Raw genomic sequence first — 14,724 nt, forward strand, 5'->3', positions numbered from 1 at the left:
TTATTATATCCCAGAGTTTGCCAACAAGAAAGTTTTTCAAATTAGCTTAAAAGATGTTTGTGACAATTAAAAAGAATTAAATGACAACTTGAATAGTTTTTTTTTTATGTCAAGGGGCATTAATGTATATTTGCAAATTATTATTTATGGTGCTATGTTATATCCCATTTAAAGATACACATTTAGATCATTGCCTAAAAATATACTAGTGATAACACAGAAAAGGAAAACCAAATCCAGAGCAAGTTATGCCATCTCTCTGCTAGATTCATGCCTTAGGTCCTTAGATAGTGACAATCTGTGATGTCCCAGGAGCTGACTGTGCATTTTGTTCAACTTATTCTCATTTGATCCTTTAAGAATGCCATGATAGGTTATTATGGTTATTTTCTTTTTACAGATGTAAACTTTAAAGCAAAGATATGTAATCTGACCAAGACCCTGCAGATTATATGAGATGGAGTCAGTATTTAAATACCTATGGATTATTTTATCCTTCCAGCTGCTCTGTGAAAGTAGGGCATTGTCAATCCATTTCATTTCATTTTCATTCAGTTCAGTTCAATTCAGTTAAACACTGCTATTCAACTAGAAACTATTAGGTATTATGTGTGATCTATATTGGAAATAACGAGATGATTAAAAATTCCCTTTGACCTCAGGAGACCCCCAAGTGGAAGGGGGACAGCCATTGTTGATATCTTTCAACCTCTCGCTCTGGATGCAAAACTAAGGGTCACAAGCATTTATAACTGAGAGAGCAATGAAGTCTTGAAGGATAAACAGCAGTTCTTCCACACAGTCAGGTTAGAAGCTGGCAGGATGTCACAAACAGAGGAGAAAGAATGTCAGCAAAGACATAGAATCATAATGCATGGCATGCCAATGTTCTAGGAACTCAGGGCATTTGGTAAGACAAAAAAGGGGGGATGGCTAAGCAGCAGTTGATAACAAAAACCAGAAAGGGATATATCATTTACAGTTTCAAGTATCAGGCACTTGGGTTCAGGAGAGTTTGACAAAACCTTGTTTAACTGTATCCAATCTGAGTTTTTGAAGCCTTTGTTTTGTTTTTGTGCTCAGTTTCTCAGTCATGCCTGACCCTTTGCTACACCACCGACTGTAGCCCCCCCAGGCTCTTCTGTCCATGTGATTTTCCAGGCAAGAATATTGAAGTGGGTTGCCATTTCCTCCTCCAGGGGGATCTTCCCAAACCAAGGATCAAACCTGTGTCTCTTGCATCACCTGCATTAGCAGGCAGATTCTTTACCTCTGCTACGTCTTCCTTATAAGAAGAGGGGAGAGGACCACCTCAAGACAGAGGCAGAGGGCTTCACTGGTGGTACCGTCGCTAAGACTCCCCCACCATTCTTTTAAACACAGATGCAAAACTGAAGCTAAAAAAGATAAGTGAAATTCAAGTTTACACTGTAAATTTCTAGAAGGTGCCTGTGTATAAGTCCAGGACTAGACAACCAGGGATCAACAGGCTTATTTAGTGGTCAACTCTTAGTGATATTTCTTCCTTTGTATAAAACTGTTAATGTAGTTTTGCATTTTAATGGAATCTTTCTTATTTGAAAAACATCAAGATCACATTATAACAAAGCATGTGCATAGAGAATTTTAAAGCTATTTAGTTGTAAAAATCTCCAAACTGAATCAAAAGGTCTATTACCCTCAAGAGAATTAAGACAGTTGAGTGATTAATGATCAGATATGTGTTTATGAAGATTTGAGATTTTGAAGAGAAACTCAAATAATTATCACTATTGTTTTTGCTCCAAATTAGATTTTTACTCATGTTATTATCATAAGCACAAGTTCTGGCAGCTGCACTTGTAAAATCTTTGAGGAAAACATATTAATGGCTTCATGTTTTTCTTAGCTAATAGAACTATTACTATTCAGTCACAAACATTACTGATATATTAATAAAAAGAGATATAGTAAAACAGATGAGCAGGAACACTTGAGATGAATATCTAATGACTTCAGAATTTCATAGCTCTGCTGTCTCATTTACATTATACCCTCTGGTATGAGAATGTTGGGAAAAATTTCGGTAAGATAAAAAAGCTGGTCTCTAGTGCCAATGTTATATATGAACCCTTAATATTGTTATCTAATCATTCACTGAAAACTGAAATAGGTAACCATCCTTACCTTCAAAATATCTCTAACTTAAGCCTCAAGCTCCAATAGTTTGGCCACCTGATGTCAAGAACTGACTTGCTGGAAAAGACCCTGATGCTGGGAAAGATTGAAGGTGGGAGGAGAAGGGGATGACAGAGGATGTGACGGTTGGATGGTATGACCGACTCAATGGACATGAGTTTGAGCAAACTCCAGGAGACAATGAAGGACAGGGAAGCCTGGTGTGCTGCAGTCCATGGGATTGCAAAAAGTTAGACACGACTTAGTGACTGAACAACAATGAACAATTCTTGTTTTAAATGTATTTTTTTAGCCATAAGATTGATGCTATATTTGAGATTAACTGAAGTTTGAAGACTGGAATTCTGCAGTGTCATTTTTTTTTTCTTTACAACTAAAAATATTGCTGGTACTAAGGTGAGCTAAGAGTACAGCCAATGCCTAGAAGCGTACTGTCTGAGACCAGAATTCACTCTGCCTCAGACAGGGCTTGTGTCTTTACTGAACTTCACTTCAGCTTTCTTGTCTGTATAACAGGGACAAAAACAGAAACTAAATTTTGGAGCTGTGGTGAATATTACACTAAGAAAATTATTTAGTACAGTACCTGACTTTCCTTCCAAATTCAATATATGTTACTATTGTTTCTGTTATTATTTTATTATTCAGTTACTGATACTGAGATGAATAGGTTATGGGCAGTTTTATTGGGCTGGTTCTCAACTGGGGTTGTTCTAATACCTCAGAGGACCCTGGAGACATATTTGGTTGTCACAACTGAAATGATGGGGTGGTACTGGCAGGAGGTGGACAGAGGCCAAGGGTGCAACAGCCCCCAGGACTGCCCCCTACAGAAGAGAATTATCTAGCCCACAGCTGTCAATCATGATAAAGCCGAGGAAGGCTGCTTCATCGTAAGCTTCAGCCCAAGGCATCATCCCTGAAGAGTAAAAGTCACAATCTTTAAATCCTCACTGTTGATCACAAGGGATGTGTTTCATTCCTTTCTTTAGTCATTGATTTCCTCCTTTAAAACAGACATTATTAAACCAGACAGCATACTGTCTCCTAGAGCTTGAAAGATCAATTCAACAAACTTTGCCCTTAATCAAAGAATGTGACGTCATACAAGGAGACCAATAACGACCAGGCATTGAGACAGGTCAGTCGTGATTACAGGGCTATTGCTCTTGATGAGAAGGACACAAAGATGGGGCTGAGAGAGAGAATGGAGCCAGGTCGTGCATGGTCCTGCTGCCTCTGAGAGTCTGCACACGTTGCTTTCTGGGCCAGGGGAAACAGATCTGAAAGATGCTGAGCAAGGATTAACCCTGAAAATATGTATGTTTTAGAAGGTTTTTCTAGTGGGAGTACATACGAAGGATGAAAAAGGAAAAATGGGAGAAATAGAAGCTAAACACAATGAAAATGTGGAGGCTAATGATGGTGAAATGATAACCTATGATAGGGTAACAGGAAGAGAGGGAGGGTAGCCGGGCTTGCCTTAATACTTGGTGATGGAGCAGATACAGAGGAGGAGTTGTAAGAATTCTGAGTCCCCATGTGGGAGACCAAATCTGTAGAAACAAGGGGTCTCTGTGGAAAGGAAAGAGGCTGAGGAGAAAGGGCAATGTGGTCAGTTTGGATGGACAGAGGAGTGGTCAGTGCCTGATGGTTACAGAATTCAGGAGAGGAACCACTCAAACGAAGCACAAAGAATAGAAAAAATCACCAATAGGCAAATTCAGTTACTGGGAGGGGGCAGCAGCCAATGCAATAAAAGCTTCAGTCTCATTAGGTTATGGTCTGGTCGCCTTGGCTTTGATTTTGTTAGCAATTCGATGTCGTTTAGGGTTTGATAGATGAGTCTGCAAAGCTCACATGAGAGAAGTTGGTAGGGATAGTATGAATATCTTTACTATATTCTTCTGAATCCACAGTTCACAGGCATCCTTTTTATCTCTTCCACTTAAGGTATTTCCTGCAATTATTGCTCATTAATAAGCAATAATATTATTGTTAATTGATAAGTATTTATTGCTCATTAATAAGGAGAAGGGGACAACAGAGGATGAGAATGGTTGGATGGCAACACTGACTCAATGGCCATGAGTTTGAATAAATGCCAAGAGTTAGTGAAGGACAGGAAAGTCTGGCATGCTACAGTCCCTGGGGTCACAAAGAGTTGAACATGACTTAGAGACCGAACAAAAACCAAAAATTGCTCATTAACTGTTTGTTGAATAAATAACTAAATGACCTAACATAGAAAAATTACTTTCCTCAAGATTGGCTTGCTCAGGCTTAAATTACATGTGTATTTGTACATATACATGTGTATGTGCAAACACATTTGTGTATGTATATATTTATGTACATATGTTGGCACACATACAGAGACTACTTTTCTTGAGATAATGTTCAATCCATAAGAATGTGTGCTGAGTCAGCTCTTGTCAAGTGAGATGATGTGTATCTTTAAAGTCAAAGATATAGTGAAACAGTCCTGTGTATTATATTAATATATCCCTTTAGTTATGTACAGTTATACAAAATAAGGGAAAAGGAAGCATAGTTCGCCTAGAACCTCAATCAGTGCACTGAGGAATAGTTAACGTAAGGGAAGGCATGGTAACTGCTTAAGGAAGAACCGAGGCTCAGACCCCAGGGGAGAGCTCTGCACACCTCCTGGATCCCAGATATGTGTTAGCCCTTCAGATAGACGCCTGTGGGCTGCGTCTTCAGGCAGGTGTCTGCTCTCCAGGAAGCCTGCGCCTGTAAGTATTTCGGAGTGTGCTTGGCAGAAGAAGGGTATCCCAAAGTGTCTGAGGCCCGAGAAGAATGTGCAGATCACGTTATGTGTCAAGAACATTCTAAACTGCAGTTTGGCATGTGTGCATGCTAAGTCACTCAGTCATGCCTGACTCTTTGCCACCTCATGGGCTGGCTGCAGCCCACCAGGCTCCTCTGTCCATGGGATTCTCCAGACAAGAATACTGGAGTAGCTTACGATTTCCTTCTCCAGGGGATCATCATGACCTAGGGACCGCCCTGCATCTGCTTTGGCATAAGATAAAATAACAGCTCAGGGCCATTTAGTATTTGACCAAGAGGTTTCAAAGGCAAATTAATTTTTTGGTGTGGATACTTGGAACAACTTTTCACCTTCTGATTGAAAGGATTTCAGAATAAGAGAGCTCCCTGCACCTTTTCCAAGCCAAGCTTCACTGCTGGGAGGTGCTGGTCACTGGTTCTCGAGCTGAGACTCTGTCACTCCACAGCCTCACCGGACACTGTGTTTCCCTAATTCTGAGGTTCACATTCATTCAAGGGTCCCTTCTTCTTTCTCATAAAGGAGCTATTTTAGGGAACTAGACTCTCCTGTGTGGCTGGCTGAGATGTTCCTGGAGAGGGATGCCTGGCTGGCTCCTCAATGCTTTGCTCTGTTGTTCAGTTCAGTTCAGTTCAGTCGCTCAGTCATGTCCAACTCTTTGCGATTCCATGGACTGCAGCACCCCAGGCCTCCCTGTCCATCACCAACTCCCGAAGTTTACTCAAACTCATGTCCATTGAGTCTGTGATGCCATCCAATCAGCTCATCCTCTGTCATCCCCTCTCCTCCTGCTTTCAATCTTCTATCTTCCAGGATCAGGGTCTTTTAAAATGAGTTAGTTTTTCAAATCAGGTGGCCAAAAGATTGGAGTTTCAGCTTTAGCATCAGTCTTACCAATGCATATTCAGGACTGATCTCCTTTAGGATGGACTGGTTGGATCTCCTTGCAGTCCAAGGGACTCTCAAGAGTCTTCTCCAGCACCACAGTTCAAAAGCATCAATTCTTTGGCACTCAGCTTTCTTTTTAGTCCAACTTTTACATCCATACGCGACTAATAGAAAAAAAACATAGCTTTGAACTAGATGGACCTTTGTTGGCAAAGTAATGTCTGCTTTTTAACATGCTGTCTAGGTTGGTCATAGCTTTTGTTCCAAGGAACAAGCGTCTTTTAATGTCATGGCTGCAGTCACCATCTTCAGTGATTTTGGAGCCCCCAAAATAAAGCCTCTCACTGTTTCCATTGTTTTCCCATCTATTTGCCATGAAGTGATGGGACCGGATGACACGATCCTAGTTTTCTGAATATTGAGTTTTAAGCCAATTTTTTCATCTTTCACTTTCATCAAGAGGCTCTGTTGTTATCCCCCTATAATTAGGTAGCTCATTTGCTTACTTAACAGTCATCTTGAATTCAGGGTGTAAAGTCTGTGCAAACACCCTTGCTTCCAGGACTGGGACTTCTCTGGGCAGCTGCCTCGGGCTCGTCTTCCAATTGTCCCACCTGAAGGGAGAGCCACTGAACTCATGATGCCATGCCTGTGATGAGGCAAGTCCAGCAAGTGAGCCATGAGACAATATGAACCAAAAACGAAATGTCTGGTTATTTCCCAATGACGGTTTAAGGAATGTCCTGGTTGGGATGTCATGTTTGGGGCCTGGCTCCACCATTCAGCATCTATGAAACTGGGACAAGTCAAGTCTCAGCGAGCCTCTGAGTCCCTGCTTCTAATCTGTGAAAGAGGATGATAATTCTTGTCCCGCCTTCTTAGAGTACGAGGACCATTGACTGGGGCTGTGCTGTGTGGACCTCAGGCCTGGCCCTTGCTGTCAGGAAAGGTGGGGTGCTCTGGAGCCAAACTCCCAGCTCTGCCTGGCCACTGAGGCTGGTTGTGGTGTCTCTCTGTGCCCCAGGTGATTTGGGGGGAACAGGGTGATTTAAGGGCATTGTCTATGCTATGCTTTTTAAAAATAAATTGTAGTAAAATGTATTTAACCTATAATGTTGTGTTAATGTCTTCTGTACAGCAAAGTGACTCAGTTATACATTTATATATATAATTATTTTTCAAACTATTTTCCATTAGGTTTGTCACAGCATGTCAATAGCTCCCTGTCCGATATAGTAGGACCTTGTGGTTTATCCATCCTAATATATGTTACACTTTGATGTCAGTGCAGAGTAAGCTCTCAGTAAGCTAAGGACTCTGGTTGGCACCCAGGCTGCATCTGAAAGCAAAGACAGTGTTGCTGTCCTCGTAGCCAGTTTGGACTTGACTTAGAGACATCGTGGCAATGGCAAAACAACATCTGTCTTTGTGTCTCCTCCCTCGGGCCTCCACAGTCTCTCTCCAGGCTTCCTCTCCCTGGTAGAAGGCCCTTTGCTGAGACCCTGGGTCTCTGGGGAGGATATGAGAGGAAGGGAGGTGCTCACTCTGCACAAATTCAGTCTTTGGTTGAAACTGGAGAAGAATGATCCCTCAGACCTCCCAGGTGGCTCAGTGGTAAAGAACCACCTGCCAGGAGATGTGGGTTCGATCCCTGGGTCGGAAAGATCCTCTGGAGAAGGAAATGGCTACCCACTCCAGGATTCCCTGGAGAATACCATGGACAGAGGAGCCTGGTGGGCTACAGTCTGTGGGGTCTCAAAGAGATGGACATGACTAAAGTGACTTAGCACACACGCACACACTCACTCATGCACACACTCACTCATACACACGCTCATGCACACAGTCACTCAGGCACTCACTTAGGATCCTTTGGAACACCTCCATGTTATGGAGATGAAGTTACAAAGTTAGGACTTCATTTATGACAGAAGTTACAAAGGAAATGGACACCACTGCTTTATTGACCCACTGGACACAGTGTCTAGGTCTCATTAGCAGATGTTTGTCCTGCTGAGGAACATGGCCAGGCTGTACCTTTCCAACTTTCTGTGTTTATTATTGTTATTACAAACAAGCCAAACACTCAGCTTTGGGAATTAAGTCTCAGATTCCATTTGCAAAATAAAATGTTGTGCTGATGTGAGGCCCTAGATTTTTCACTCTCAGTGGTTGATGCCTGATCAGTTTCCTGGCATACCTAAGGTACATATTCTACTCTGTATTTTTTGCACAGTCAGTGGCTAACAAGTGAACAGAAAGGGCTCCTGGAATCATGGTTGGACACCCCCTTGCTCATGTCATGGAAACCCTGAGACCTGGAGCTCCAGCCATGGAATTCTGCTTGCGATTTCAGTTTGATGTGTTTGTGTAACTTTGTTTGAAGTTGTGTGTGTGTGTGTGTGTGTGTGTGTGTGTGTAATGATTTATCTATGTGCACACCACATCCATGGGGTTGCAAACAGTCAGACACGACTGGGCGACTGAACAGCAACAACAGCACAGCCCTTTGTGCACCTAACTTCAAGAAGGAAAATGAATGAACTACATTTCCTGTTATCATTAAGATCTGCTCAAAATTAAAATTACTTCAGGTATATAAACATTTTGGTTATATCATCCTCATTGATGAGAATCTAATATTTTACATAATTTTGAAAGTACCATGTTAAGTATTTGGTGGGAAAAGATTACAAATTTGCATTGTAAGATGTAAGATAAAAATTTATTACACATCAGCTACATATCTGTGTATATGTATCTGGTATACACATTCACATATATACATATATGCTCTAATTATAACTGCATATATATGTGTACACATATACATATATCCTGTAATTATAACTGTTTTCATCTTTTCTGATTGCTTTATCATAATTTATGTGTTGGGAAAAGTCACATCTATTTGAAAATATTTTAAATGCCTAACATCTATTAAGTTAATATAAATGCATCTGAACAGGATTCGGGGCTTACACAGTTACGCATGTGCACACTCCACAATTATGTTGCACACACAGAACAAGTTCTGTAAGAACCCAGTTGTATATTCACACATCATTTGTCCAAAAGCTCTGGAGATTGTTGTCTCTTGCAGAAGTGAATTTTTTGGATGATTGAACCTTGATATTTCAAGTACAAGCATTTAGTTTTAAATATCTGCCCGGGAACCCGCTGTGGTTTACTCCCTTGAGTTCTTAAGAGGATAACGCAGAGCACACTGACAAGTAGGAAGGTTTCTATAGATTGAGTGTGGACTACAGGGCAGTCACTTTACACCTTATTATGTGAGACAATCTTTGAGACTCAGTAAACTGAGTGTTCTCATTCATATTCAACTGCTGAGCAAAGTGGGATGCAGAGAACTTAAGTAACAAGGTTTAAGGCCGTAAAACTTAGAGGGACAGATTTAGTATTCAAAGCAATGTCTTTCTCACTGAAAATTCTAATAATTACTTTCCAAAGCATCATCTCCCAATGAGTGAATTATCACCCTAGGACCAGCGGTTCCCTGTGGGTTGTTACAGAACAGAGTGGCCCAAGACCTGTCCCCTGATGAGTCTCCTGCTCTGCGTATTTCTTTCAACGTGCTCTGCATTGTTTAATAAAAAAGTGAGAGTGATTAAAAAAAAATTGCAAAGCATATTTGGTAACCTGAGGTATGTGTTAGCTTTTTCTTTTTTAAAATATATTTTGTGTCAGTTTCTGTTTTCATAGCAATGAAGCTGCTGGGAAGCCTGACTTTAAAGCAAGCAGGGTTTCCTATATTTGTGGAGCTATATTGTACTTGCTAGCCATATTGTACTGAAAAGAGATATTTAGAAGGAGATGCAAATCGAGAATGACACGGCAATCTCCATAGACTGTGCTTTTAGAAACACTAAATACTGCAGGTCAGTTTGAGTTCTCCCAAAATATGTTCCCTTAGCAGCTACTTTCCAAATTGTTTCAGAGCTTCAAGGGAAATGTGTTAATAAAAACAACAGGCTTTCTCCCTCCATCTCCTATTTTAAGAGATGTGTACAAACCACTACAGATAATATGAAGGTTTTATCTATGTGTTTCTGTAACTGGTTTGGCTTTTTTTTTTTTTTTTTCTTTTTGGTAAGAGTAGAAAACAAATCTCTAGTTTCTTTGTAGTATATAATTGTAACAAAAGAGTCAAAGAAAAGAAGGGGCTTTGAGAGAGGAAAGTCATTCCTTAAAGTTTGAGGATTTAGCTGATTATGAGGGAAAACGAGCTCAGGTTCAAAGGGTTGTTAGAAAAATCTAAGAGGCCCTGACAGCAAGGCGTCTGTGTTGCTTTTCATGCACAGACTTCAATGGGCAGTGTGGAATATGAAATAGGATTTAAGAGCTCACTGATAAGAAGGACACAGATCATTGCAAAACTCCCTTTAATTAAATGTGGAATTTGGGTGGAGGGTGATGGGTTTGAATAGTGGAGGGATTTGCAGGCCCAGCTTGGTGATGAGAAAGCTTCATCTTTTCTCCCGAGGAGAATTTTATTTTTTCGTAAAGAAACGTGTTCAATTTTCAGATAATGTACTAAAGTAACTTTTAAAAGACATACATTTGGTCCTTTACATCTCTTTATTTTTACTATTTTTTTTTTATTATAAAAATGTATTCTGACCAAAGTAAAATTTTACAAATGGGTGGGGGGAAAAAAAAAGGTCTATGCAGTTGCATGCATCTGAGTCCATATCCATATGTGTTTGTTTTCATAGCCACCTTTGCAGGGAAACCTCACACTGCTTTTCAGATCAGTCAAGATAAGGACACTGAAGTAGAAAGCAGTTCTGAGGTTCCTGTATTCTGCTTGAACCCTCTTCAGAAGCGCCACAGTCCTCATCCCCTCGGCTCTGTGTTCCTGGGCCATCTCAGGGGATAGTGCGCCTAGGACATCCGTACTGACTCCACAGTTCTGTCTTTTCCAGAATGGCATATAGTATCATACAGTATGTAGCCTTTTCAGATTGGCTTCTTTCACTTAGTAATATGCATTTAAGTTTTCTAAGTTTTCATGGCTCAATAGCTCATTGCTTTTAAGAACTGAATATTCATTTATCTAGGTGTTGTTTCTCAGTTGCCAAGTCAAGTCTGACTCTTTGCGACACCAAAGACTGTAGCATGCCAGTCCTTCACTATCTCCCAGAGTTTGCTCAAAATCATGTCTATTGAGTGGAAAATGCCATCCAACCATTTCACCCTCTGTAGCCTCCTGCCCTCAATCTTTCCCAGCATCAGGGTCATTTTCTTATGTTAGTATCATAACATTTTCTTATGTTAATATCATTGATTCTGATACTAACATAAGAACCTCTTCTTCTTAGGTTCCACCTAGCTTTTTTTTTTTGCTTGTTTTTTCCTCATCAGTTAATAATTTTCTGAAAGTGTGATTATTTCACATAAATGATTCAGGAGATAAAGTATTTATGTTCAGAAATTAAGGAATTTACTCTCTACTGTTCTTTGTCCCTTCCAGCTGCTGATTTGTTCAGGAAGTAGAATTCCAGGGATGAATATTTACCATCTTATTGATAAGACTTAAGCATGATGTCATTTATTTGCATCTGAAAACATTGCAGTATGTTGAAACTGAGCACTTGTGATGACTCAGCAGCACTTTGAATCAAGAAGGATGCTCCAGGAGCATCTCTGAGTTCTCCTTGACTATGCAGGGACTTTCTGGAGCTTCCACTTGATTTTATTTGTGTAAACCAGTCAGCTGCTCTAATTAAAGAACTTTGAAGACAAATCTCAGAAAACAAATTCAATAAGAAATCAATATGGAAAAAATATTATATCTCCAACATCTTTGAAAATTCCATTTGAATTTCTTTATATTTATCTTTGTAAGTTTCAAACTCAAAAGCACTGGTAACTCAATGATGGATATCTAAATTCATAAATCTCTTGCTTTTTGAATATTTTAAACTATAGATCAGACCAGATCAGTAGCTCAGTCATGTCCGACTCTTTGCGGCACCATGAATCGCAGCACGCCAGGCCTCCCTATCCATCACCAACTCCCGGAGTTCACTCAGATTCACATCCATCGAGTCAGTGATGCCATCCAGCCATCTCATCCTCTGTCGTCCCCTTCTCTTCTTGCCCCCAGTCCCTCCCAGCATCAGAGTCTTTTCCAATGAGTTAACTCTTTGCATGAGGTGGCCAAAGTACTGGAGTTTCAGCTTTAGCATCATTCCTTCCAAAGAACACTCAGGACTGATCTCCTTCAGAATGGACTGGTTGGATCTCCTTGCAGTCCAAGGGACTCTCAAGAGTCTTCTCCAACACCACAGTTCAAAAGCATCAATTCTTCAGCGCTCAGCCTTCTTCATAGTCCAACTCTCACATCCATACATGACCACTGGAAAAACCATAGCCTTGACTAGATGAACCTTTGTTGGCAAAGTAATGTCTCTGCTTTTGAATATGCTATCTAGGTTGGTCATAACTTTCCTTCCAAGGAGTAAGCGTCTTTTAATTTCATGGCTGCAGTCACCATCTGCAGTGATTTTGGAGCCCAGAAAAATAAAGTCTGACACTGTTTCCACTGTTTCCCCATCTATTTCCCATGAAGTGGTGGGACCAGATGCCATGATCTTCGTTTTCTGAATGTTGAGCTTTAAGCCAACTTTTTCACTCTCCACTTTCACTTTCATCAAGAGGCTTTTTAGTTCCTCTTCACTTTCTGCCATAAGGGTGGTGTCATCTGCATATCTGAGGTTATTGATATGTCTCCCGGCAATCTTGATTCCAGCTTGTGTTTCTTCCAGTCCAGCATTTCTCATGATGTACTCTGCATATAAGTTAAACTATAAGATATCTTTAAACTATAAGATAAACCATAAAAGTGTGTGTCCAACTCTTTGTGACTCTATGGACTGTAGCCCTCCAGGCTCCTCTGTCTTTGAGATTCTCCAGGCAAGAATACTGGAGTGGCTACCATGCCCTCCTCAATGGGATCTTTCAAGGCAGGGATGGAACCTGCATCTCCTGTGTCTTATGCATTGCAGGTGAATTCTTTACCTGCTGAGCCATCGGGGAAGTCCTATAAAACACATAGCAGAGTTTTAATTATGGATGGATTCTATAAGCCTGTTTCATGCATGTCCTTCCACTAAATTTTGTGTCATTCTAAAGGCTTGAGTATGTCAAGGCTGTATATTGTCACCCTGCTTACTTAACTTATATGCAGAGTACATCATGAGAAATGCTGGACTGGAAGAAGCACAAGCTAGAATCAAGATTGCCGGGAGAAATATCAATAACCTCAGATATGCAAATGACACCACCCTTATGGCACAAAATGAAGAGGAACTAAAAAGCCTCTTGATGAAAGTGAAAGTGGAGAGTGAAAAGTTGGCTTAAAACTCAACATTCAGAAAACAAAGATCATGGCATCCGGTCCCATCACTTCATGGGAAATAGATGGAGAAACAGTGGAAACAGTGTCAGACTTTATTTTTCTGGGCTTCAAAATCACTGCAGATGGTGACTGCAGCCATGAAATTAAAAGATGCTTACTCCTTGGAAGGAAAGTTATGACCAACCTAGATAACATATTCAAAAGCAGAGACATTACTTTGCCAACAAAGGTCCGTCTAGTCAAGGCTATGGTTTTTCTTGTGATCATGTATGGATGTGAGAGTTGGACTGTGAAGAAGGCTGAGTGCCGAAGAATTGATGCTTTTGAACTGTGGTGTTGGAGAAGACTCTTGAGAGTCCCTTGGACTGCAAGGAGACCCAACCAGTCCATTCTGAAGGAGATCAGCCCTGGATTTCTTTGGAAGGAATGATGCTAAAGCTGAAACTCCAGTACTTTGGCCACCTCATGCGAAGAGTTGACTCATTGGAAAAGACTCTGATGCTGGGAGGGATTGGGGGCAAGAGGAGAAGGGGACGACAGAGGATGAGATGACTGGATGGCATCACTGACTCAATGGACGTGAGTTTGAGTGAACTCTGGGAGTTGGTGATGGACAGAGAGGCCTGGCGTGCTGCAGTTCATGGTGCCGCAAAGAGTCGGACACGACTGAGAGACTGAACTGAATGTAACTGAAAGGCTTGTTTACTATTAAATAGAGCTGTTGTAGTGTCTTAATTTTCCTGTTTGCATGACTACAGATAAAATACTTTAATATGATATTGACATACTCAGATGCTGGAACCAGAGAAACCTTTGTTATTCTGTCATCCCTTGTTATTCTGTTTCTATTGGGAAGCCACCAAGTTATTCATTTCTTTTTGCTTCAGTTTTCTCATCCAAAAATGGGTTTTAGTTATTCTAACATGACATGATAAAAGCATGGCATTCACAGGATTATTTTAGAAATAAAAGAGGTGATGCTTCTGCCACATTTTGCACATTATCTGGCAAACAATTCTCTCTTTAAAAACATATCTCATCATTATCATCATCATCTTCTTTGAATATTCTTTAATTTTGTGGTTTAGGTGAATCAGTTTTACTATTTATTGTAACTACTTTTCAAATAAAGTTTGGAAAAGTTTGACTCAGTTTTGATTTTGGTAAAATGTTTTTGTTGAAGACAGTATCAGAGGTGGAGCCAAAATTGGGCCAATGATGATTTGAATATTTTTTAGATGCTTTAAACTTGGATGATGCATGAAAGATTATTGGACTGAGCTGGGTTGTAACTGCAGTTCTCTTTGAGGTATTCTTGCTGTCCATTTGATCTGTGGACGTTGACATAAATATACACTGTCTATAAAACATGGTTGACAGACACAAGAAGGAACAAGAGCTTCCTTGAACAGCTTCTATTTTGATTTAATTACTTTTGTGTGAGAAAGTAAGTTTATCCTTA

Source organism: Bos javanicus, chromosome 11 (genome assembly GCF_032452875.1).
Source record: "Bos javanicus breed banteng chromosome 11, ARS-OSU_banteng_1.0, whole genome shotgun sequence".
NCBI classification, from domain to species: Eukaryota; Metazoa; Chordata; class Mammalia; order Artiodactyla; family Bovidae; genus Bos; species Bos javanicus.